The sequence below is a fragment of the Scyliorhinus torazame genome, chromosome 29, assembly GCF_047496885.1.
Source record: "Scyliorhinus torazame isolate Kashiwa2021f chromosome 29, sScyTor2.1, whole genome shotgun sequence".
Classification (NCBI taxonomy): domain Eukaryota; kingdom Metazoa; phylum Chordata; class Chondrichthyes; order Carcharhiniformes; family Scyliorhinidae; genus Scyliorhinus; species Scyliorhinus torazame.
In genome coordinates, this window is record NC_092735.1 from 7,930,879 (window position 1) to 7,954,426 (window position 23,548).

General features: G+C 51.0%; 1 protein-coding gene across 5 annotated transcripts in view; it reads right to left on the bottom strand.

Moving 5' to 3' along the window:
* LOC140403839 (ankyrin repeat and fibronectin type-III domain-containing protein 1-like) overlaps positions 1-23,548 on the bottom strand; it is a 453,883-nt gene that overhangs the window by 296,730 nt on the left and 133,605 nt on the right. The window lies entirely within an intron of this gene.

Here is a 23,548-nt window from a genome sequence, read left to right on the forward strand (position 1 = left end):
GGCTTGAGGCCCCATCCAAGATGGCGACGGCCAGGGATCGCCCATGGAGTTCGGGGACGGAGACCCCGACGATTGGACCGGCGAGGGACAAAATGGCTGCGCGCACTCCTTCAGCATGGTTGCCGGGGGGAGGAATGGCCGCGGCTGCGATGCTGCCTGGTGGGGCAAAGGCTGCGGTGCGCGTTGGGCCAGCGGGGCTGGGAAAAGGGAGTGCGGAGGTGGGCCTGGGACGGTCGGGACTTGGAAGAACGGCTGTTGTTGCACAGCGGGCGGCTGGCAGAATGGCTGAGGGTAGTCATTGGATACCGCGTTCACAATGGTAGACCCCGCGGTCTAGCCAATGGTACCTAGACAACGTCACCATCTGCAGCCATGATCAGCAGGACCACGATGCCAAACTTGCCAAATTTCTCCACACTGCTACTCTCCTAAACCTCCCCTACAACAAGGAGAAGTGCGTTTTAGCATGACCCGCTTAGCCATCCTCGGCTATGTGGTCCAGAACGGAGTTCTGGGGCCCGATCCCGACCGCATGCGCCCCCTCATGGAGCTCCCCCTCCCCCACTGCCCCAAGGCTCTCAAACGATGCCTGGGGTTCTTTTCGTACTACGCCCAGTGGGTCCCAAACCATGCGGACAATGCCCGCCCACTCATCCAGTCAACCCATTTTCCCCTGACGGCCAAGGCTCAACAGGCCTTCGCCCGTATCCAAGCCGATATCGCCAAGGCCGGGATGCATGCAGTGGATGAGACACTGCCCTTTCAAGTAGAGAGCGACGCATCAGACGTCGCCCTAGCGGCCACCCTCAATCAGGCAGGCAGGCCCGTGGCATTCTTCTCCCGCACCCATCATCCCTCATAAATTCGACACTCATCCATCGAGAAAGAGGCCCAAGCTATCGTTGAAGCTGTGCGGCATTGGAGGCATTACCTGGCCGGCAGGAAATTCACTCTCCTCACTGACCAACGGTCGGTAGCCTTCATGTTCAATAACACACAGCGGGGCAAGATCAAGAATGATAAGATCTTGAGGTGTAGGATCGAGCTCTCCACCTACAATTACAAGATTTTGTATCGAGCCGGTAAGCTCAACGAGCCCCCAGACGCCCTCTCCCGAGGTACATGTGCCAGCGCACAAGTAGACCGACTCCAGGCCCTGCACGACAGCCTTTGTCACCCAGGAGTCACACTGTTGTACCATTTCATAAAGGCCCGCAATCTGCCCTACTTCGTCGAGGAAGTACGGACAATCACCAGTGTCCTCCATGCTGCAGCCATCTCACCAGCTGCTGTGGGAGGCCACACATCTTAGAGCAATAAAGTCTCAGTTGTACCCAACTCAAGTTTTTGTGCAATTGATCATGCATCAATGTCACAATTTGATTTCTCTCAAACTCAGTGATGGTGAACTGATGAGCAGTTTTTAAATTGCTTTAAGATCAGCCGGCGCACATAATTATAGCGGCCCTGGAAAAAGCAACGGTATAAATAAAGAAAGATATGCATTAATACACTGTCTTTCAGGGGTCCTCAGGCCACCTTAACCTGCTTTACAGGCAATGACGTCTTTTTGAGCTATAGGACATGATTTAATGGCCCTGTTGGGGCCCAGCGAGGATCATTGCGGGCCGGTTAGATCACAGGAGAAGCCCAAATTGGCAACCGAACTGGGCGGTTGCTGATCTAGCCAGCCCATGCTAAATGCAGCATGAAGCTAATGAAGGCCATTGAGAACAATATCCATCTCATTAGCGAGATGGAAGCCCGATCTAACAGTCCGCCGTCATCAAACCGGCTCCCCAGAGAGATGTCACCAGGCTTCACAGTACCTGGGGGTCTCCCAGGCTATCGGAGACCATTGGGTGGCCAGGGACAGGGCAAGATGACACCCTGGCACTGCCAAGGTGTCTGGATGGCACTGCCAGGCTGGTAGGGGCACTGCCAGGGTGCTAGCTACCCATGGTGCCTGGGTGCCAGGGTGGCACTACCAAGGGTCGGGCCTGAGGGAGACCATGAAAGGAAGGTTGGGGGAAGGTGAAGGTGGTGTGGTGTTGGGTGCTCTGGTGCACAGATGAGCCAACACAGTTGTATGTGGTACAACTCTATTTTATTATAACTCTTATAATACAGTTCGTTCTGGATACTCTGCACGTGCTGTCTCCCTGAGTGTGTTTGGCAATAGATGTGTCCTGGTTCTCCTCTGCAGCTAATACTGACCACCAGGGGTCGTGTCTGTGCTTTTATATCTTTCTGTCATTGGTTGTGGTGTTGTGTGTTCTGATTTGTCTGTTGGTGTGTCTATCATGATGTGTGTGTTTGAATATCATGACATCCCCCCTTTTTACAAAGATATGTGCCTACGTGGTTATAAATATAATTGTGTCGTGAGTGCATCGAAGAGTGTGTGTGTGTGTTATGTACAGCGTGTGTATATGACGTAACTATTTACATGGGGCGATGTCGGGTGCGTCACACTAACAAGGTTGTACCATAACAAAACTTGGATGCGAGAGAAAAAAAAACTTGAACATTGGTCTGGTCAGACGATATCTGGAACAATAAACAACAACAGGTTATAATACAGAAGTGTTTGACTTTTTGAACGTATGAACAGCGTTATAAGTCCAGTCTAATGGGTGACCGCCTCAAGAATGGGCTGGTCCTCAAGCCGGTTCAGCTGTGGAGATTTGGTTCTGGTGGCGATGGAAGGGGCATGATCCGTGGCATCTCCACGAAGTCATCCTTGGGAACCAGTGGAGGATCCGGCGTGTGCGTACGGTTCAGTTGCGAGCGTGGAAGGCGGCGCAAAGCTCGCTGATTGCGCCTACGCACCAATCCATCCGCCCTGCATGCCAGGAACAAGGTGGAGTCTTTTTCTTTTTATGTTTGTGGTGGACGGCATCTTGTAGCCGATGGGTCGTTGCCATCGAAGTAGCACCATCACTAATATCATGCAAGGCGATGACTGTGCCAGATGTGGAAGTTGGCCGAGACCGTGTACGCTGGTTCCGGCCACCTGCTGTGCCGGAAGGGCGACTCCGCAGAGAAACGTCGAAACATGTCGCCTTGGAGAGAGAATTGTTGCTCGCATCAACGTCTGGCGATGGCGTGAATTGGTGTGTCCATCTTGGACCGCCGGTGCTGGTTGCCACTGCCGACCCAGTGGGACTGCCACGCGATCCATTCCCTGTCGCCGTGGCATCCGCCGTCACCCTGAGCGTGCCATCACCGAGGCCGCGACACCGCCCGTCCGGAGCAAGGTCTGGCGTGCGCGAATCAGAGTCGGCGCTTGGCTGCTCCCCATCTGGAGTCCGGTCTGCCTTCCGTCGATGCCCCCCGTCCGGAGTCCCAACAGGTTCACTGGAGGCAGCCGAGATTCCCTGAAGCTGCACTTCTGGAGTCGGAACATGCAGGAATGCACCAACCAGTGGAGAGGGTCGAGCCATCGAGGGTGGAAGCGGTGCGCTGCCACCGCAGTCGTCAGTGGTCCCACCGTGATCGTCGAGTGCCTCGGTACGCACTAGGCGAGGTCTGTCACCTTGCACCTTTTGCATGGGAAGTGGGATGCTGTCGTCACTCGTCTCACATCCCGTGGATAGATCCTCATTAGCAGCTTGCTGTTCACTAGGGTTGGGTAAATTGTCAGAGTTTTCATCTGGTGGTGCACACCATGTCGGTGGACTGTCATTGTCTTGCCGTTGTCCTTCATTTGGGCTTTTCTTCTTTGGAATTTTAAATCTTCCCCCAGACATTGCAGAACCTTGTTTATTACCCCCAAATTCTCCCATAGGTATGGTCTCGAATATAGGATCCAATGTTTCTATCGACATTGTACTATTTTCCAAAGAACATTCCGTTTCACTTTTCTTCTCAGGTGCCTCATGTGTATCTTTGTCTAATGTACATGCCTTCATGGTCTCTGGGTCTGATTTTGCTGGGACTGGCATGGTCACAGTCTCTCTTTTACTGTTCTCAATTGCCCACCTTATACTCCCCATACATAACTGCTTAATCACTGGGGTTAGTGTGGTACAATGGATAATCGGGTCGACCTTATCTGCATCTTCACCATTAGTGGAAAGCACACTTGGTTCACTTGACACTGCTGTGGGTTTTAAATTCGTTATCTGGCTACTCGATGTCGGTGTCCTCAGGATTCTTGCTCCAATGTTCTGCTCAATAATCAGTGGAGCGTGTATAGGTTCAATGCAATTAATGTTCCCCTCAAGGTTTGAAGAGTCATTACTGACTAACTGCTGGTCTCCGAAGTTGGGATTTTGCGGTGTTGTGTTGAAGGGAGACATTTGTCCCTGCTGTAGATATGATTCAGGTTGTGTTATTTCCATTACCTGAGGATCAATGTCTTGTCCATTTTTTCGATCCGTACTAAAACACTGGCAATTCTCAGTCTGCTCCTTGCAAGTTAAACATTCAATTAATTTCGTTAGCAAATCCTCAGCATCCTTCTGTGGCCGTGCAGCATTATTAATCTCTGTTCGGCTATAATGATCCTGAAGGTCAGCGCATAAACCTTTTTTCTTCGGGCTTGGACGAGGCGATTCCTTTGGCTTGTCTTCAGTTGGGCTTGAACAGTCTTCAGCGCTGTGCCCTTCATTGTAGCATGAGAGACCGTCATGTTCATGCTGCTGTGTAGTGGAGCATGGTAGGCTGTTATAGCCTTCTTGCTGTTCACGTGAGCATGGCAGACTTGCATCGTCTGCCGCTGGTTGGTCAGGAGAGGTTGCTAGACCCTCATGGTCTTGTTCCTGCAAGGACTGCGCTCTGGAGTCTTGCGTTCCTTCCATCGTGGAGTCCGTCCACGAGCTCTCTGTGGAGGCTTGTGACACTGGAGTCACTTCTTGTTCGTGCAAGGACTGCGCTCTGGAGTCTTGCGTTGCTTCTATCGTGGAGGCTGTCCACGAGCTCTCTGTGGAGGCTTGTGACACTGGAGTCACTTCTTGTTCGTGCAAGGACTGCGCTCTGGAGTCTTGCGTTGCTTCTATCGTGGAGGCTGTCCACGAGCTCTCTGTGGAGGCTTGTGACACTGGAGTCACTTCTTGTTCGTGCAAGGACTGCGCTCTGGAGTCTTGCATTTCTGCAATTGTGGAGTCTGTCCACGAGCTTGCTGTGGAAGCTTGTGACACTGGAGTCACTTCTGGTTCATGCGAGGACTGCACTCTGGAGTCTTGCATGTCTTCTTTCATAGAGTCGGGAACGTTGAGCGGGACGTGGACCACGCTCTGTGTGGCAGCAGGGCACTCTCCGTGTGCTTGCACCGCTCCCTGTCTGTTAATGTCAGGCTGCAGCATCATCCGGTACTGATAAGTTGGAACGTCATATCTGCTGGATTGAAGATCCTCAAATCCGAAAAATGAATCCGCATCTGCGTCGGATTCAATGTGGGGGCCGCCAATGTGCAACACGAAAGGTTCGTCCGAGTCATAGTCATATAGGACCACGGAGCTATCATTGGGCTCGCGAGGTCCAGAAACACTGTAAAGATCGTCATCGAAGTATTCAAGGTCGGAATCATCGGCTTGTGCGTAGGTAACTGCTTGGCGGAGGGTTCTTCAGAGGTCAAATTCATCTCCTGGGTCAATTTGCGGCACTGTGCTGTCATTCCAGGTGAGGGAAGGTTGTTTTACAGCTTTAACAGATTTTTGTTTTTTTGATTTGGGACGTTTCCCTTTTAAATTGGATTTGGGACATTTCCCTTTTAAATTGGTGCAGTCTGGGGCCTCTGACATCCTGACGCTCGGTATGTAGCACGTAGGAAGCGACTGCGCATGCTCAGATCGCTGTTCCTTTACCGATGGCCGTTTTCTTGACTGCGCATGCGCAGCATCTCGCGCATGCGCAAACGAAACTTCCGGTTCTGCGCACTTCTCGCGCAACTGTGCTAGCGTTATACCTTTAGCAAGATGGCCGCCGACCTCGACCCAGCCTTCTCTCAGGCCCGGGATTTCGGCCTCTGGGAATTCGGGCTCCGGGATCCCAGCCACGAGGTGAGTACTGCAGCTTTTCTTACCTTTATGTGCCGATTGGATTGCGTTTTCTTCACAGTACTTGGAAAATTTGCCCAGGACTGCCTGGTAATCGTACCTTTGCTGCCTCCTGAAGAACCTGAACCTTCTGAATATTTCTCTTGCCCTTGCACCGGCGATGGTGAGGAGAAATTCAATCTTTTCCCTATCATCCAGGTCTTTGAGCTCAGCTGCCACCAGGAACAATTCGAACATTTGCCGGAATCGCCGCCAGTTTTCGCGGAGGTCGCCGTGGCACTGGAGCGCCTGCGGAACCGGGAGCTCGTACATCATGCCTGGGCACTGCTGGTTGTCTGTGTACACTGAGGTATGCCGGCAGGTATCGATCCACTCCTGTACCATGTGGTGTTGGGTGCTCTGGTGCACAGATGAGCCAACACAGTTGTATGTGGTACAACTCTATTTTATTATAACTCTTAGAATACAGTTCGTTCTGGATACTCTGCACGTGCTGTCTCCCTGAGTGTGTTTGGCAATAGATGTGTCCTGGTTCTCCTCTGCAGCTAATACTGACCACCGGGGGTCGTGTCTGTGCTTTTATATCTTTCTGTCATTGGTTGTGGTGTTGTGTGTTCTGATTTGTCTGTTGGTGTGTCTATCATGATGTGTGTGTTTGAATATCATGACAGGTGGGTGTCCTGAAATGGGGGGGCCCGCAAGGATCTGTGGGAAGGCCTGAAAAGGAGGGGCTCTCAGCGATCCCATGGTGAGGTTCCCTCACTTGGGGGGGGAGGGTAATGCCCATGTGTGTGGGGGTGGCATTGCCATGGGTGGGGGGTGTGCAGGACCCTCCAGCTCACTTGGAGATCGGGGCACCCTTTCAGAATGGTAGCCGAATCTCTGGGGAGCCGGTCTGGCCAGCGGGTTCAACTCCCCAGTGATGGAAATCATTCTACTCAGTGTGAGAAACTTCCCAGCGCCCGGAAGAGTGACTAAGGGTGGGATTAGAACAAAGAACAAAGAACAGTGCTGGTTTAGCACACTGGGCTAAATCGCTGGCTTTGAAAGCAGACCAAGGCAGGCCGGCAGCACGGTTCAATTCCTGTACCAGCCTCCCCGAACAGGCGCCGGAATGTGGCGACTAGGGGCTTTTCACAGTAACTTCATTGAAGCCTACTCGTGACAATAAGCGATTTTCATTTCATTTCATTCACAGGAACAGGCCCTTCGGCCCTCCAAGCCCGTGTTGACCATGCTGCCCGACTAAACTACAATCTTCTACACTTCCGGGGTCCGTATCCCTCTATTCCCATCCTATTCATGTATTTGTCAAGTTGCCCCTTAAATGTCACTATCGTCCCTGCTTCCACCACCTCCTCCGGTAGCGAGTTCCAGGCACCCACTACCCTCTGTGTAAAAAACTTGCCTCGTACATCTACTCTAAACCTCGCCCCTCGCACCTTAAACCTATGCCCCCTAGTAATTGACCCCTCTACCCCGGGGAAAAGCCTCTGACTATCCACTCTGCCTATGCCCCTCATAATTTTGTAGACCTCTATCAGGTCGCCCCTCAACCTCCGTCGTTCCAGTGAGAACAAACCGAGTTTATTCAACCGCTCCTCATAGCTAATGCCCTCCATACCAGGCAACATTCTGGTAAATCTCTTCTGCACCCTCTCTAAAGCCTCCACATCCTTCTGGTAGTGTGGCGACCAGCTGCGCCTGCCCAGCGACCAGAAATTCCCATCCAATGTCAATGGACCTTTACATGGTCCGTGTTCCACCTATGGCGATCTTCTGGCGGAAGAATCCAGCCCGAAGTGTGGTTAGGTAGCGGTGGGGAACTCACCGACAGAGTCGGGGGGGGGGAAGCTTCCAGCCAAACCCACCTGAAATGACACTTACAAACCTTTCTGTTAGATCGTGCCCATAATCACTGTTACAAGTTTGGAAACACAGCAGTCGATTTGCACAGAGAAAGATACTACACACATCAATCTGACAATGACCTGGCTACCTGCTTGAGTGATAGTTCGCTGAAGGATAAAAAATTGTCCAGGCCACAGTGAGAACTCCGCTGCCCATCTTCGAAACATCACCATGTTTCAAAAGCTCAATTTAACTTTACATTGAAAACCTGACACCTCCTGACACTGCAGCAGCCACTCAATACCACACTGAAGCATCAGCCTAGTTTCTACACTCCAGTTCCAGGAATGGAATTTGAATCTTTGACATTCTGCCGCAGAGTGAGAGAATACGAGCACCTGAGCCACGACCGGTACCTGCTTTGGCTGCAAGCTCGTGCCCTCAAGGTGAGGGCTCGGCCCCTCAAGCTGCGGAGAATTCCGCACCTTTGGGGCGGCGCGATGCCGGACTGATTCGCGCCGTTTTTGGCGCCGGTCGGCGGACATCGCGCCGATTGCGGAGAATCCCGCCCCTGGAGTATGCACCTGCCTGCTCACATGAAAGATCAGAAAAAAAGCAACTTCTTAGACTCAAAGCATCAAGTGGATTAACCTTTGCTTTTCAAACAATGGAGTGGATGGTTCCAAATCCTACTCCTCTAAGCTGTGGTTCGAATGTGCACCATGACAACCAGTATTTAACTGTGTTAGACAGATGGAAGGAAATGAAAATACCAGTCACAGCTTAGTCGGGGAGTATTGTACTGAGCCAGGATTGTAGACAATTCATTCCTTCACATCCAGCTGATGTGAAACTGTTTCAGACACGGGCCCTGATTTGAAAGTCCTTAAACCAGAAGCTATCAATGTTGGACAGTATCCATGCAATCCAGCAGGGAATTGAAAGAAACTTCGACCTGGAAATGATCAGAATGTGTAATTCAGCTGAAGCAGGTAAATTAGATGTATTTCAAATGGAGTTAAAACAATATGAGGGATAAGGGCAGGGAACTCTGGCTGATAGAGTTGCATCAGGAAGAATTGGAACATGCTCCAATGGAACATAAATGCCAGCACGGTCTGGTTGCGAGCTACCTGGTCTGCTTCTGTGCTGCATACCCCATGTAAAATGTACCTGGATTCCTGCTTTAACTTGGGGAGGTGGCATGATTGACAATTTTCATAGAATCCTACAGAGCAGAAGGAGGCCATTTGGCCCACTGTTCCATCTAAAGCGCAGCCTATCTAGGCCCCACCCTCCTCCCGCAACCTCATAACCTAACCTGCACATCCACACAGACAGTCACCGGGGCCCTGGTGCTGTGAGGCAGCAGTGCTAACCACAGTGCGTCAATGGTCCCTGTGGCAATGGACGAAAGTCACAACAAAAGTGAACTAAAAGCTACATTCCTCCTGTTGGGGAGAGGGGGGTGAGGAACCTTTCATCTGTGAGGTCCTCCAGCCACCTTCAAATATTGTGGACACCCATAAAAGGGGAAACTACAGCTGCTGCTTGTCTGTCCTACTAAACACTTCCAGGACAGAGCCCTGTTCTTCGTTATAAGTTGACGGGCACTTTAACTCCCTTTGACTGTGAGCAGCCTCTAGCTTCACAACCGAAGGCTATTGTTAATAAGGAATTCACCTTGTTAGTTGTGAGAGCACTTCATAGATGAAGATTGTGTTTGCTGAAAGAAGCAAGAAGACGCTGCAGGACCTGGTGCGCGACATTGTTCCAAATGGGCCACCTGATGAGGCTGCAGAAGAAATGCTTTTGCAGATTGCTGATGTTTTTGTTGCTGGTCAGGTGAGCCCTGGCACTTCACCATGGGTTAAACACGCTGGAAGTCGAGGATGTTCAACTGCACCTTGAGTGCCAGTGGAATGTGAATGCCAGGATTTGGTTCCGGTGAGATTGGGCCGTGCGGGAGGGCCTGTACAGCTATGACCCCTGGACGGCGAATGGCACTGATACGTAGAACAAGTAACACATTGATGGACAGATCATTTCTATGACAAAGTTCTGGACATGATAACACACTCTCAGGCTTATCCTCAGTTTCTGTTGAGGATCCTGCGAGGGGTGATATCGTGTGTTTGTTTTTTTTAAATGAAAATGAGCTGATACAGCTTTGTATTGCTACCAATATGGAATAATGATGTTTCCTTGTTGTTTAATGGTTAGTGTGATCTGTAGAATGTTATGTAGTTGTTTGCAAATCTTTGTTACTGTTAACTGTTGAATAAACAAAATATTCTCAAGTGGCTTCTCATGAGTACATGTGCCACGTCACAGACGATGATTATTACATTGCATTTCAATCAAACTTTGAAGTCTGAACAATTTGCCTGAACTCTAGAAGCATCAGCACCATAGGGGCAGCAGTCAACAATTAAACAATCAAGAGCTGGGCTTCAACACTGGGGATATCCTCGCAACCAAAGATTGAGTGTGTGGAGGGCACTTGAGACCAGTCTCCCTAATGTTCCCAGCAAGAGGCTGCTGGGGTATGGGGTCCAAGGGCGCGTGCTGTGGCCAGAGGTGAGTGTGCAGAGCAAGGTTCTCCAGCACAACTGACTTGCTGGACGGCACTCTGAGAGAAGAAGGGATACGTAAGAGTGGGGAGGCTTGGGGGAATTTGAGCATCCGGGGTGGAAGCCCTAACCGATTGTCAGCCACTCTCCTTTTCCAATTCCTTATAGGTATAGCCATCTGGGATGGCCACTTACAAAGGGAAACATGGCCACTTGCAAAGAATCAGGGGAAATATGGCCAATGCAGGATCCAGACGAACTCAGAGTTTAAGTGTATATTTGCCACAAGATAACTATCGAAACTCCCAGCCGAGTTGCATTCTAATGGCCCATTTCCCCAGAACAAAAGACTTGTACTCAGGTATCAGATACAGGTACAGACTCATCGGCACCACTCCCTTCACCCAGGAAGCCCAAACAGCCAAAGTTAATGACCGCTCAGGACACACCCGGCCATCAAGGCACCCGCCCCTTTATTGGCTAAAATCAAAGGCAGTAATCGAAGCCTGCCGAATTATTGGGTTCAAAGCTAAGGACCGCCCAAAAGAGCGCGAAACCCCCGAAGGATAAAAAGAGACACTGCCATGTGTTCGGTCTCTTTTGGCCCCGGCACTCTCTTGGCCCGGCCTATGCCTGATACCAATTGCAGCACCAGAAGCAAGTTCAAGACCAACGATCGCTACCAGACGGATGAGCCCAGCAGAAACGAAGTCACTTCTCCAGACCCAGCCACGCAAGATCCCAACAAAGGCCTTGTTCCTCTGCATAAAGCCGGGTGTCTAAAGTTAAGTACAGGTTGTTGTAGTGTTAGGTGTAATTTAGCTTGTAGTGTTTTATGTTGCATGTCGAATTAATTCTTGTGTGTAAATAAACTATCATTGAACTTGAACTAACTAACTGGTTGTTGGGTCTTTGATCGATATCCGGTTAAACCTTATGGTGGTATCATCTGATACCTGGCAACTCTGAAAGCAATATCCTCATTAATAACTGTCATGAACCCAGAGGAATTTGCGGTCGCAGTGACCAGCAGCAGTAGAGTAGGACAGTGTCCCGTATGGGAGGAAGAAATTAGGAAGTACCTCAAAGGGAAAGGATGGACCCTTTGGAGCGAATTCTGTAACAATGAGGAAACAGGTCCCGGGAGTATAGGACATACTTGGTGGGAGAGCCTGAGTGAGATTCACAAGAAGAGCTTAGGAAAAGCTCGCAAGCTGATGGCAATCGTGTCCTGCTTGGCACAATTGCGAGGCACAGAGGAGGTCGTTAGGGCGCTCCGGAAAGAGGTAGAAGGCATACATCGAATGAGTAAGGTCGATGTTAGTGAGGTAGAAAGAGAGAACTTAGAGTTGAGGAGGAAGTTGGCAGCAAAAGACGGAGAGGTGGATGATGTCAAGCGGACACACCAGTCTTGTATGGCGCATTTAAGCAGCTTCCAGTCCCAGTATGAAAAGGCCTATCAGGACACGCAACGTGCAGTCCTGGTACGTGAAGAAACCGAGAAGCAGGTAGAGGCATTGCAGAGGCAGTGTAGTGACCTGAAGGCAGCGTTCAGAGCACTCCATGCTGACACCACGGAGCAAAGACAAAGCTCACTCGACCACGCAAAGTGCCGGAAGCAGATTTCAGAGCTGCAATCGCTGCTTTCAGTCCAAAAAGGATTCCAGGAAACCTTTGGAGCAAAGTTAGATGAGGAAGACGGCCCTGATTGGGAAAAGTTAAACGAGACAGCGCAGAGATATGTTCAGGGAACATGTGCGCAGGGAAAGCCACAGAAGAGGAAAGCACCCCAACCCCCCACAGAGCAGATAGTTCAGGCTCCAATGAACCCTGTAACCACTCACTGCACAGCCACATCGGACGATACGGAATTTTTGTATACCACCCCTTAACAGTGACCCAATTACGGGACGCGTGCGAGAAAATCACACCGTTCCTCCCCACCTCAGACCCCCACCACTTCTTTGCCAGAGTAAAGCAGCAGGCGACCATGTACGGCCTGGATGTGCGAGAGCACGTAAAGCTCACGGTTTTGAGTTTAGACCCTTCGGTCGTAGCAACCGGGGTGACCCCGTAGGTGGCCTGAACAAATGCAGGCAAAAGAAAACCGAGCACCCCACAGCGTTTGCTGGACGCCTGTGGATCCATTTTGCAGCGGTTTTTGGAGACTTAGACCGCGCCCATTTGTCCCCAGACAACATGGCCAAATGGACCCGCACCCTTATCTCCCATGCCACAGAAACAGGACAAAAAGCTTGTGCGAATTATGATCCCTCAGAGGAGGCTCATAACGAGAAATGGGTCGTAAAAAGATTGTCCCGCGCCTGGGAGCAGTCTGTACAAAACAAACCCGCAGTTAAAAATCCCGAAGAAAAGCAGGCAGAAGCAGACAAACAAGCAGTAAAATCGCACCGGAACCCCGCATGGGTAAATGAAGGAAAGAACAGCCCCCCACCAAAGTCACAGGAGTGTTACAACTGTGGACAGTTAGGACACTTTGCAAGAGAGTGCAATGCCCCACGAAAGCCACAGAGAGCCCAGCAGACGGGCACTCTAAGTAGGAATAAGACATGAAATGAAATGAAATGAAAATCGCTTATTGTCACAAGTAGGCTTCAAATGAAGTTACTGTGAAAAGCCCCTAGTCGCCACATTCCGGCACCTGTTCAGGGAGGCTGTTACGGGAATCGAACCGTGCTGCTGGCCTGCCTTGGTCTGCTTTCAAATCCAATGATTTAGCCCTGTGCTAAACAGCCCCAGACAGAGCCCATACATAGTGTGAGCAACCGTTCGGATCAGACGGACTTGAATGGAACGGACTGACGGTGTTCGGCCTCCCCCAGTGGGGGCTGCGATACCCTTTGGGATAGGTCCGGACAACCGGTAGTTGCAGCAAGAATTCGAGGACAGCCCATCGAATTTCTATGGGACACAGGAGGGTCCCGCACCACAATAAATTCCTCCACCATGTTCCAGAAGGACACGTGGCCCACTACAGCTACTATCACCCTCAGCGGCTTTTCAGGCCACTCAGTTTTTGGAGACTTAGCTGGTCTCCTTAGCCAGGAGACTTAGCTAGGAGAGGGGCTGGTTTAGCACACTGGGCTAAATCGCTGGCTTTTAAAGCAGACTAAGGCAGGCCAACAGCACGGTTCAATTCCTGTACCAACCTCCCATAACAGGTGCCGGAATGTGGCGACTAGGGGCTGTTCACAGTAACTTCATTTGAAGCCTACTTGTGACAATAAGCGATTTTCATTTTTCACAGCAGGGACACATCACAGCCTCTGTACCCATTCAAACCGGCACCATCATCACCAAGCACCCCGTAGTTTTAGTTGACCTGCCCCACACAGCAGAACACATTCTGGGAATCGATTTTATGAATTCCCACAACCTTTCATTTGATCCAGTCAACCAGTGTGTCTGGAAAATAGCAAAATCCGCAAGAGCCCCCGCAACGCTCACCATAGGAGAAGATGCGAACAAAATTAGCGCAGTAGGCGAATTTTGGTTTAACCCGACCACGCTTAGCACAGACAAGCAGGTTAGGGCAGTTTTACAAAAGAACAGGACAGCATTCGCGACCCACAAACATGACTGTGGCCGGATGACTGGCTCCGTACAAATCACAGGACCTGACCCTAGACCCCAAAAGCAATATGGATTTCCCCAAGAGGCAGAGGGAGAAATCTCAAGGGTAATAGACAGCTTATTAGAGCAGGGCGTACTTAGATCAGGAGCCTCCATTAATAATGCCCCGATTTGGCCAGTGAGAAAGCCCGATGGATCATGGGGACTGACCATCGATTACCGGGAACTCAACAAAATCACCCCCGCAGTAGCCCCCACAGTAGCAACAAGTCCCGAGACCATGCTCAAGCAGGGACTCAATTCCCGATACTTTACGGTTTCGGATGTCAGTAATGGATTCTGGTCCATTCCATTGGCAAAGGCGTGCCAGTACAAATTTGCCTTCACCTTTAAAAACCAACAGTACACGTGGACATGCCTGCCACAAGGATTCCACAACTCCCCCTCCATTTTCCACCGACAGCTGGCAAATGGTTTAGCCAAATTTTCTCGCCCCGAATGTCTTGTCCAGTACGTAGACGACCTACTACTGCAGACAGACACCAAGGAAGAGCACATCGAGCTTCTGTCCGAACTCCTAGAACTCTTACATTCAATTGGTTTTGAAGTTAACCCCAAAAAGGCCCAGATTTTGGAAGACAAGGTGATATATTTGGGAACAATTATCACACATGGTAAACGCGAGATCGAGCATAAAAGGATTGACTCGATTACTAAATTGCCCCTTCCCTAGAACGTTTCAGCCCTCCGGTTGTTTTTAGGACTGGTTGGCTACTGCCGAAACCACATTGACGGTTTCACCAGCAAGGCAGCGCCCCTCTCAGACCTCCTAAAGAAAGGAGCCCCCTGGGAATGGCTTCCGCAGCATACGGATACTGTGGATGCATTGAAAAGAGCACTCATAGCAGCCCCCGCACTACAAGTTCCAGACCCGCTTTCCCCCTACGCTATAGAGGTAGCAAGCACAGACTCCTCCAGGAACGGCACAAACAGTTAAGGCCCGTGGCTTACGCCTCCAGAGTTTTAGATGCTGTGGAGCAGGGATTTTCAGCCTGTGAAAGGCACCTGCTCGCAGTATTCTGGGCAGTACAGTATTTTTCGTACATTACCGGACTGAACCCCATCACAATCCTCACAGAACATCCCCCCACCCAACTTTTACTGGACGGACGACTCAAGGACGGTACAGTCAGTCAGATTAGAGCAGCGAGATGGACCCTTCTTTTGCAGGGAAGGGACATCACTGTTAAAAGGACAAAGACCCACACTTTTTTAGCCGACAACCTACAGTACCCCGGAGCCCCCCATGAATGTGAAATTATCTCTCCACACCACAACACAGGCCCCTTTATTGCTAAAACACCCCCCAGAAAGACAGGTAGTTCAACCCAGAGCCCCAAGCACACAGACACGTGCGAACCCATAAAGATATATGTGGATGGATCTTCCACGATATTGGAAGGGAAGCGCATAACAGGATGCGGTATTTATGTTGAGGACGCGCAGGGACGCGCCCTAGAAGAAATAGCAATAAAACTTCCAGGACACTTAGGCGCGCAGGCAGCAGAACTTGCGGCCAGCGCATACATAGTGGAACACCCAGATTCCTTCCCCAGCCCAGCAGATATATACTCAGACAGCCTCTATGTCTGCAACAGCCTCACAGAATTCCTACCCCTGTGGAAAGCAAGAGGATTTGTTTCTGCAGATGGAAAACCCCTCCCCTCAGCCCCATTACTCTGTCACATTTTAGAGAGAGCACAGAACAGGACTTTTGGGATAGTTAAAGTTCGAAGTCACCATCGTTCCTCCCCCCCTGGAAATGTAAAAGCCGACGCACTGGCTAAAGCAGGTTCCAGGCATGGATATTTTTGGACACCCCCCCGAAAGCGTCCCAGTGAATGCAGTTCAGGTCTCGCAGACTAATATCGAGGATTTAGTGCAGGCCCAGAAGCAGGACAGCAATCTCAGAGAGATTTTAAAAGGAAACTATCCAGCACCCTACGAGAGGTTTAAAAATGCTCTGACCACACATGACGATGTGGTGTTAAAAGACACCCTTTATGGGGTTCCTGAACAGGACAGGAATCAACTGATTTGTTTGTTCCATGACAGTCATGGACATCAGGGAATCGATCCCACTACAGCCCACCTCAGGCAGCTCTGTTGGTGGCCGAGTTTAAAAGAAGATGTTATTCACTACGTTGAGAATTGTCTCATCTGTGCCCAGAATACCCCGGACAGATACGCCAAAAAGGCTCAACTCAGTCACACCCGACCCGTTAATGGCCCCTGGACTAACTTCCAGATTGATTATATAGGACCATTGCCCCCTTGCAGGAATGGTTATAAGTATGTAGTCGTGGTGATAGACACGTTTACAAAATGGGTGGAAGCATTCCCATCCAGAACGAACACGGCAAAGACCACAGCCAAGATTTTAACCCACCACATCTTTACGAGATGGGGACTCCCCCGCAGCATTGAATCCGACAAAGGTTCCCATTTTACGGGATGTGTCATGAAGAACGTCCTCACGATATTTGGCATTACCCAAAAATTCTACATTGCATACCACCCCCAGTCAAGTGGTATCGTGGAGCGCATGAATCGGACCCTAAAATCAACCCTCAGAAAAATGGTCCAGCAAAACAACACCACTTGGGATTCAGTCCTCCCTTTTGCGCTGATGTTTCTGCGAAATACAGTTTCAACATCTACAGGTTACACCCCACACACTCTCCTGACCGGACGCCCCATGAAAGGCACAGAATTTTTATTAGGTTTAGACTTGACCAGCCCCGAAGTGACGGCCCTCACACACGAGAACGCAGTCAAATAATTAGTGGAAAATGTAAAAACGGCTCAGGTAGCAGCCGTGGTGAAACTGGGCACAAGAAAGAAACAGAGCAAGGACTGTTTCGATAAGACAGTGCATGCGACTGAGTACAGTGTAGGACAGCAAGTCATGCTCTCCGTATACAACCTCAGCACATTCCTGTCACCAAAGTACTCGGGTCCGTACTCCATTGCGGACAAAGTAAGTCCTTCTGTCTACAAAATAAAGTATCCCAATGGAAAGACTGCGTGGTTCCATATCAACCAGCTGAAGGCATGTGGAACACAGTCTAACCACGCACACCACGTCACGCTCGACGCAGCAGGCCAAGCCCCGCCCACAGCCAACGTAACCCTACCCTCCCCCAACACGTCCAGCCCAGCCACGGACTCAACCTCGACTCCACCCCCAAAATATACACTCCGCTCCGGAACGCCCACAGACTGCAGCAGCAGAGACAGCGACTGTGACTCGGACGATAGCCACAGCACGCCTCCCTACTATCCCCATGCAATAGGACCCACACCCAGCGAATCCGACCACGATTCGAGTGATCCCTTCACGATCACTTTCCTAAACAAACACCACCACCGACCACCGACCTACAATGACAACCCCGATTCCGTCCCCACAGAACTAGACACCACCTTCTGGCACCGAGCTAACTCATACAGACTCGTCCGGAATGACGAGAGGGATCCCAAATCACACCAAGCTGCCCTATCCGCCCTGATACACTCGAGAGTTTGGCATCCGGGAGAAGATGATGACTTTGAGTCTGACTCCCAAAACGAGAACCCCTTTGCGACCCTGTTCGCAACCGATAACTGAGGTGTCCAGATGATGTTTTAAAAGGAACCGCTTGGGAGAAAACGGTGTCCTTTCTGATGGAACCTGCAGCATGTTTGATGTTGTTTGTACTTGTTCTGTTAAATGTTGTCTGTCAGACCGGAATTTGTTTTTTCCACAGCCCCCGCCCTTTCGGCCGAAATCTCTGAGGACTTGCCCGCAGAGACTTGCTAATGTCCCAGACGCCAGTTCAGAGGAACTCGTCTGTCGACAGACCCCCGTTCGTAACTGCCCTTCTGGTTTTAAGGTAGAACCAATACGGCAACCTCCCACGATGACTACATTTCTTGCCCGTTCTTGTCGGTTGCTCAGGCAGTGGAGAAACGGCTTGGGACCCGCCCTGCCTGGGAACGCCCCCCTCTGGTCAGCTACGCTCGGGTAGGGAACACACGGCATTGGTCGCCATCCTACCCGGGGACTCCATCCAACTCTTACCCGTCGCGGCCCATACGCACCTCATTTCGGAAAGTTTGGTTCAAAAAGTTTTGTTTGTTTCAGTTAACCCTTAGGTTGCCAACCCTCTGCTATTTACATCCTCAAACATTTGGATGGTAAACCACACAGTCTGCGAGACGGCTCGCACTGGTTCAGTATTTGTAAGTGTGTCTTGTCCTGAAATTCGGTTTTTGGAGAAAAAAAAATGAGGGAGTCACACATAATGACCAATTATAAAGGGAGTAATTGGCACTAAAGGACAGACAGGCTATCATACGAGATGTTAAACCAAGATAGTAACAGACACTATGCTTGATCCCACAGAACTCCAGAAGCTCCAGGACCAGAGAAGAAAAGAGAAGCAAAGTGAAAGAAGAAGAACCATGAGGACATCCTCCGCGTGGCTCATCGCCCTAATGGACATTTGGTTGCGCGTGAACGCGAACCCCCTGACCTCAACCCCCCCCCGCCAGCCGTTAATGATTCACTTCCCCACAGTACCCAGAGCCCAGTCACACGCGGCACCACACCATCTTGGTGTGCCAGGTTTATAACCTGGTATTCCCTGTCCTACGTGATAGAATCCCTATTGGTATTGGCGATACTCTGCTGCATCGTGCAGACTATTCATCGGAGAAAATGGAGAAGGAGGTCCTACCGCGCTCGCACCCACGAACTGGCTAACCGATAGAAGTCAGAGAGTGGTGGTGGATGGCAAATATTCTGCCTGGATCCCAGTTACCAGTGGCGTACCGCAGGGATCAGTTCTGGGTCCTCTGCTGTTTGTGATTTTCATTAATGACTTGGATGAGGGAGTTGAAGGGTGGGTCAGTAAATTTGCAGAAGATTGGTGGAGTTGTGGATAGTAAGGAGGGCTGTTGTCGGCTGCAAAGAGAGATAGATAGGATGCAGAGCTGGGCTGAGAAGTGGCAGATGGAGTTTAACCCTGAAAAGTGTGAGGTTGTCCATTTTGGAAGGACAAATATGAATGCGGAATACAGGGTTAACGGTAGAGTTCTTGGCAATGTGGAGGAGCAGAGAGATCTTGGGGTCTATGTTCATACATCTTTGAAAGTTGCCACTCAAGTGGATAGAGCTGTGAAGAAGGCCTATGGTGTGCTCGCGTTCATTAACAGAGGGATAGAATTTAAGAGCCGTGAGGTGATGATGCAGCTGTACAAAACTTTGGTAAGGCCACATTTGGAGTACTGTGTACAGTTCTGGTCACCTCATTTTAGGAAGGATGTGGAAGCTTTGGAAAAGGTGCAAAGGAGATTTACCAGGATGTTGCCTGGAATGGAGAGTAGGTCTTACGAGGAAAGGTTGAGGGTGCTAGGCCTTTTCTCATTAGAACGGAGAAGGATGAGGGGCGACTTGATAGAGGTTTATAAGATGATCAGGGGAATAGATAGAGTAGACAGTCAGAGACTTTTTACCCGGGTGGAACAAACCATTACAAGGGGACATAAATTTAAGGTGAAAGGTGGAAGATATAGGAGGGATATCAGAGGTAGGTTCTTTACCCAGAGAGTAGTGGGGGCATGGAATGCACTGCCTGTGGAAGTAGTTGAGTCGGAAACATTAGGGACCTTCAAGCAGCTATTGGATAGGTACATGGATTATGGTAAAATGATATAGTGTAGATTAATTTGTTCTTAAGGGCAGCACGGTAGCATTGAGGATAGCACAATTGCTTCACAGCTCCAGGGTCCCAGGTTCGATTCCGGCTTGGGTCACTGTCTGTGCGGAGTCTGCACGTCCTCCCCGTGTCTGCGTGGGTTTCCTCCGGGTGCTCCGGTTTCCTCCCACAGTCCAAAGATGTGCAGGGTAGGTGGATTGGCCATGATAAATTGCCCTTAGTGTCCAAAATTGCCCTTGGTGTTGGGTGGAGGTGTTGAGTTTGGGTAGGGTGCTCTTTCCAAGACCCGGTGCAGACTCAGGGGGCCGAATGGCCTCCTTCTTCACTGTAAATTCAATGATAATCTATGATTAATCTAGGACAAAGGTTCGGCACAACATCGTGGGCCGAAGGGCCTGTTCTGTGCTGTATTTTCTATGTTCTATGTTCTATGACCCTTTATTCCAAAATCGCTACATCCACGAGTAGGTAGTAAAGATCAGAATTCCACGGCCATGGATAACTCTTTAAAAATGTATGTAGATAGTTCCTCCACCATTGATAATGGAAAAGGAATAACAGGACGCGGTATTTATGTGGAAGACGCGCAGGGATGCGCATTAGAGGAGATATCACTAAAATTGCCACGTCACTTAGGATCACAGGCAGCCGAATTGGCAGCAATTGCATATATAGTGCAGCACCGATTCTTTCCCGACCCCCGCAGATATATATTCGGACAGTTTATATATCTGTAAAGTTTGACGGCATTCCTGCCCCTGTGGGAATCTAGAGGATTTATATCCGCTGACGGTAAACCTCTACCTCAGCCCCATTATTGAAGTACATTCTTGAAACAGCTAAAAACCGCACATATGGCATAATAAAAGTCAGAAGCTATCATTGTTCATCCCCACCCGAAAACGTAAAGGCAGATGCGCTAGCAAAGGCAGAATCACGACACGGTCACTTTTGGCAACTCCCCGAGAGTGAGCCGATACATGCAGTCCAGGGCCAGGATTCCCCCCTACCCGGCGGGATGGAGTGGCGGAACCACTCCGGCGTCGGGCCGCCCCAAAGGTGCGGATTTCTCTGCCTTGAGGGACTAGCCCCGCGCCGGAGTGGTTGGCGCGCCGCCGACTGGCGGGAAAGGCTTTGGCGCCACGCCAGCCGAGGCCGAAAGGACTTCGCCAGGCGGCGGAAGTCCGTGCATGGGCGGGAGCGTCAGCGGCTGCTGACGTCATCCCTGCGCATGCGCAACGGGGGTGTCTCTTACGCATCGGCCATGGTGAAGACTGTGGTCGAGGCGGAGGGAAAAGAGTGCCCCCACGGCACAAGCGTGCCTACGGATCGGTGGGTCCCCGATCGCCGGCCAGGCCACTGTGGGGGCACCCCCCGGGGCCATATCGCCCCACGCCCCCCCAGGATCCCGCAGCCCGCCTGTGCCGCCTAGTCCCGCCTGGAAGAGAGGTGGTTTGATTCTCGCCGGCGGGAACGGGACTGCTTGGACCCGATAAAAGAGTCAATTGAGCAGCTGGGGCTTAGATTGGACACCCAAGATCGGGCGATCCAGAAAGTAGAGAAGGCACTGGCTGAGCAGGAGGGACATCAAACTGCGGTGGAGTTGGGGGTGGGGATGCTAAGAGACCTGTAGAAAAGGCTCCTGGAGAAGATAGAGGACCTAGAGAATAGGTCCCGTCGGCAGAACTTGAGAATCGTTGGGCTCCCGCCGGGGTCCGAAGGAGTGGATGCTGGGGCATACATGGCGGGTATGTTTGAGAAACTGCTGGGGGAGGGGACATTCTCCCGACCCCGGGAGGTGGGCAGGGCTCACAGAGCGCTCGCGAGGAAGCTGCGATTGGGAGACTCCCCCGAGGGCAATGGTGGTGAGATTCCACAAGTACTTGGATAAGGAGCGCATTCTACAGTGGGCCAAGCAGACACGGAGCTGTAAGTGGGACAAGAGTATCCTGCGGGTTTACCAAGACCTGAGTGTGGAGGTGGCCAGGAGAAGAGCAGGCTTCAACCAGATTAGGTTGATCCTCTTTAAGAAAAAGGTGAAGTTCAGACTCTTGTATCCGACCCGTCTCTGGGCCATGCACGAGGAACAGCACTTTTATTTTGAGTCGCCTGAGGACGCGCTGGACTTCGCGAAAAGGAAAGGACTGGAGGTGGACTGAGATCTTTTGAACTTTGCTGCAACATTCTTGGGTTTTTTTTTCTGTTCTTTTAAAAAAAAGTTTCTCGTTTTTCATTTTGTGGAAGCTGTTTGTAATGCCTTTTGCATTGATTTGGGACCAGTGGTAGAGCTGAGTGAGTTAAGGTTGTCATTTGCACTGTTGGGGGATGGAGGTGTGCTTGTTTAGATCTTGGTGTTTTTCTGACGGGCTATTGTGTGGGATTGTTTGATGTTGGAGTATGTTTGTATGAGCGGGGGAGAGGGTGGGGAACAATAGGTGGGAGACTATCCGGCGCCAGGGATGGGGGCCACCAAGCTAGCTGGGCGGGCTAGCTCACGGAAGCGCAGTGGGGTGTGTGCATATGTTCGGTTCATAGAAGTGTAATCATAGAATTTACAGTGCAGAAGGAGGCCATTCGGCCCATCGAGTCTGCACCGGCTCTTGGAAAGAGCACCCTACCCAAGGCCACACCCCCACCCTATCCCCATAACCCAGAAACCCCAACCAACATTAAGGGCAATTTTGGACACTGAGGGCAATTTATCATGGCCAATCCACCTAACCTTTATTAAAGGGGTTGGGTTACAGAGTGTTGTTACTGAGGGGGGAGGGGGGTAAATTTCTGCTGACGAGGGAGGGACTTGGGCTAAGGGACAGAGAGGAGGTTGGGGGCGGAGGCTGCTTGGAGATGGACCGGCGAAGGCGCGGAGCATGGGCTGGAGGCAGGCTCAAAAAAGGGGATGGCTGATCGGCGAGAGGGGGGGGAATGAGCCCCCCAACTAGGCTGATCACCTGGAAGTTCAAGGGTTAAATGGGCCGGTCAAGAGGGCACGTGTGTTCGCGCAGCTTAGGGGACCGAAGGCGGACATGGTAATGTTGCAGGAGACGCACCTTAGAGTAACTGACCAGATCAGATTGAGGAAAGGCTGGGTCAGTCAGGTCTTTCACTCGGGACTAGATTCAAAGACTAGAGGGGTCGTGATCCTGACCAATAAGCGGGTGGTGTTTGAGGCGGGTAGAATAGTTACGGATGTGGGAGGTCGGTACATTCTGGTCAGTGGGAAACTGGAGGGGGTGCAGGTGGTATTAGTAAATGTGTCTGCGCCAAATTGGGATGATGTGGAGTTTATAAAGAGAATGCTGGGGAAGATACCGGACCTGGACTCGCACAGGTTGGTCATGGGAGGGGACTTCAACACAGTTATTGACCCTGGCTTGGACCGGTCAAGCTCGAAAACGGGCAGGGTGCCAGCAATGGCAAAGGGACTAAAAGGGCTCATGGAGCATGTGGGGACGGGGGGGGAGGGGGGGGAACGGGGGACGGGGGGATGGGGGGGGGGGTGGTGTAGATCCATGGAGATTTGGGCAGCTGAAGGTGAAGGAGTTCTCCTTCTACACACACGTGCATAAAGTGTACTCCCGGATTGATTTCTTTACTTTGAGCAGAGCCTTACTGACAGGGGTGGTGGGCACGGGGTGCTCGGCGATCACAATCTCAGACCATGCCCCGCACTGGGTTGACCTGCAGGTTAGTAAAGACAGTAACCAGCACCTGCACTGGAGGTTAGGGGCGGGATTCTCCGACCCCCCCCCGCCGGGTCGGAGAA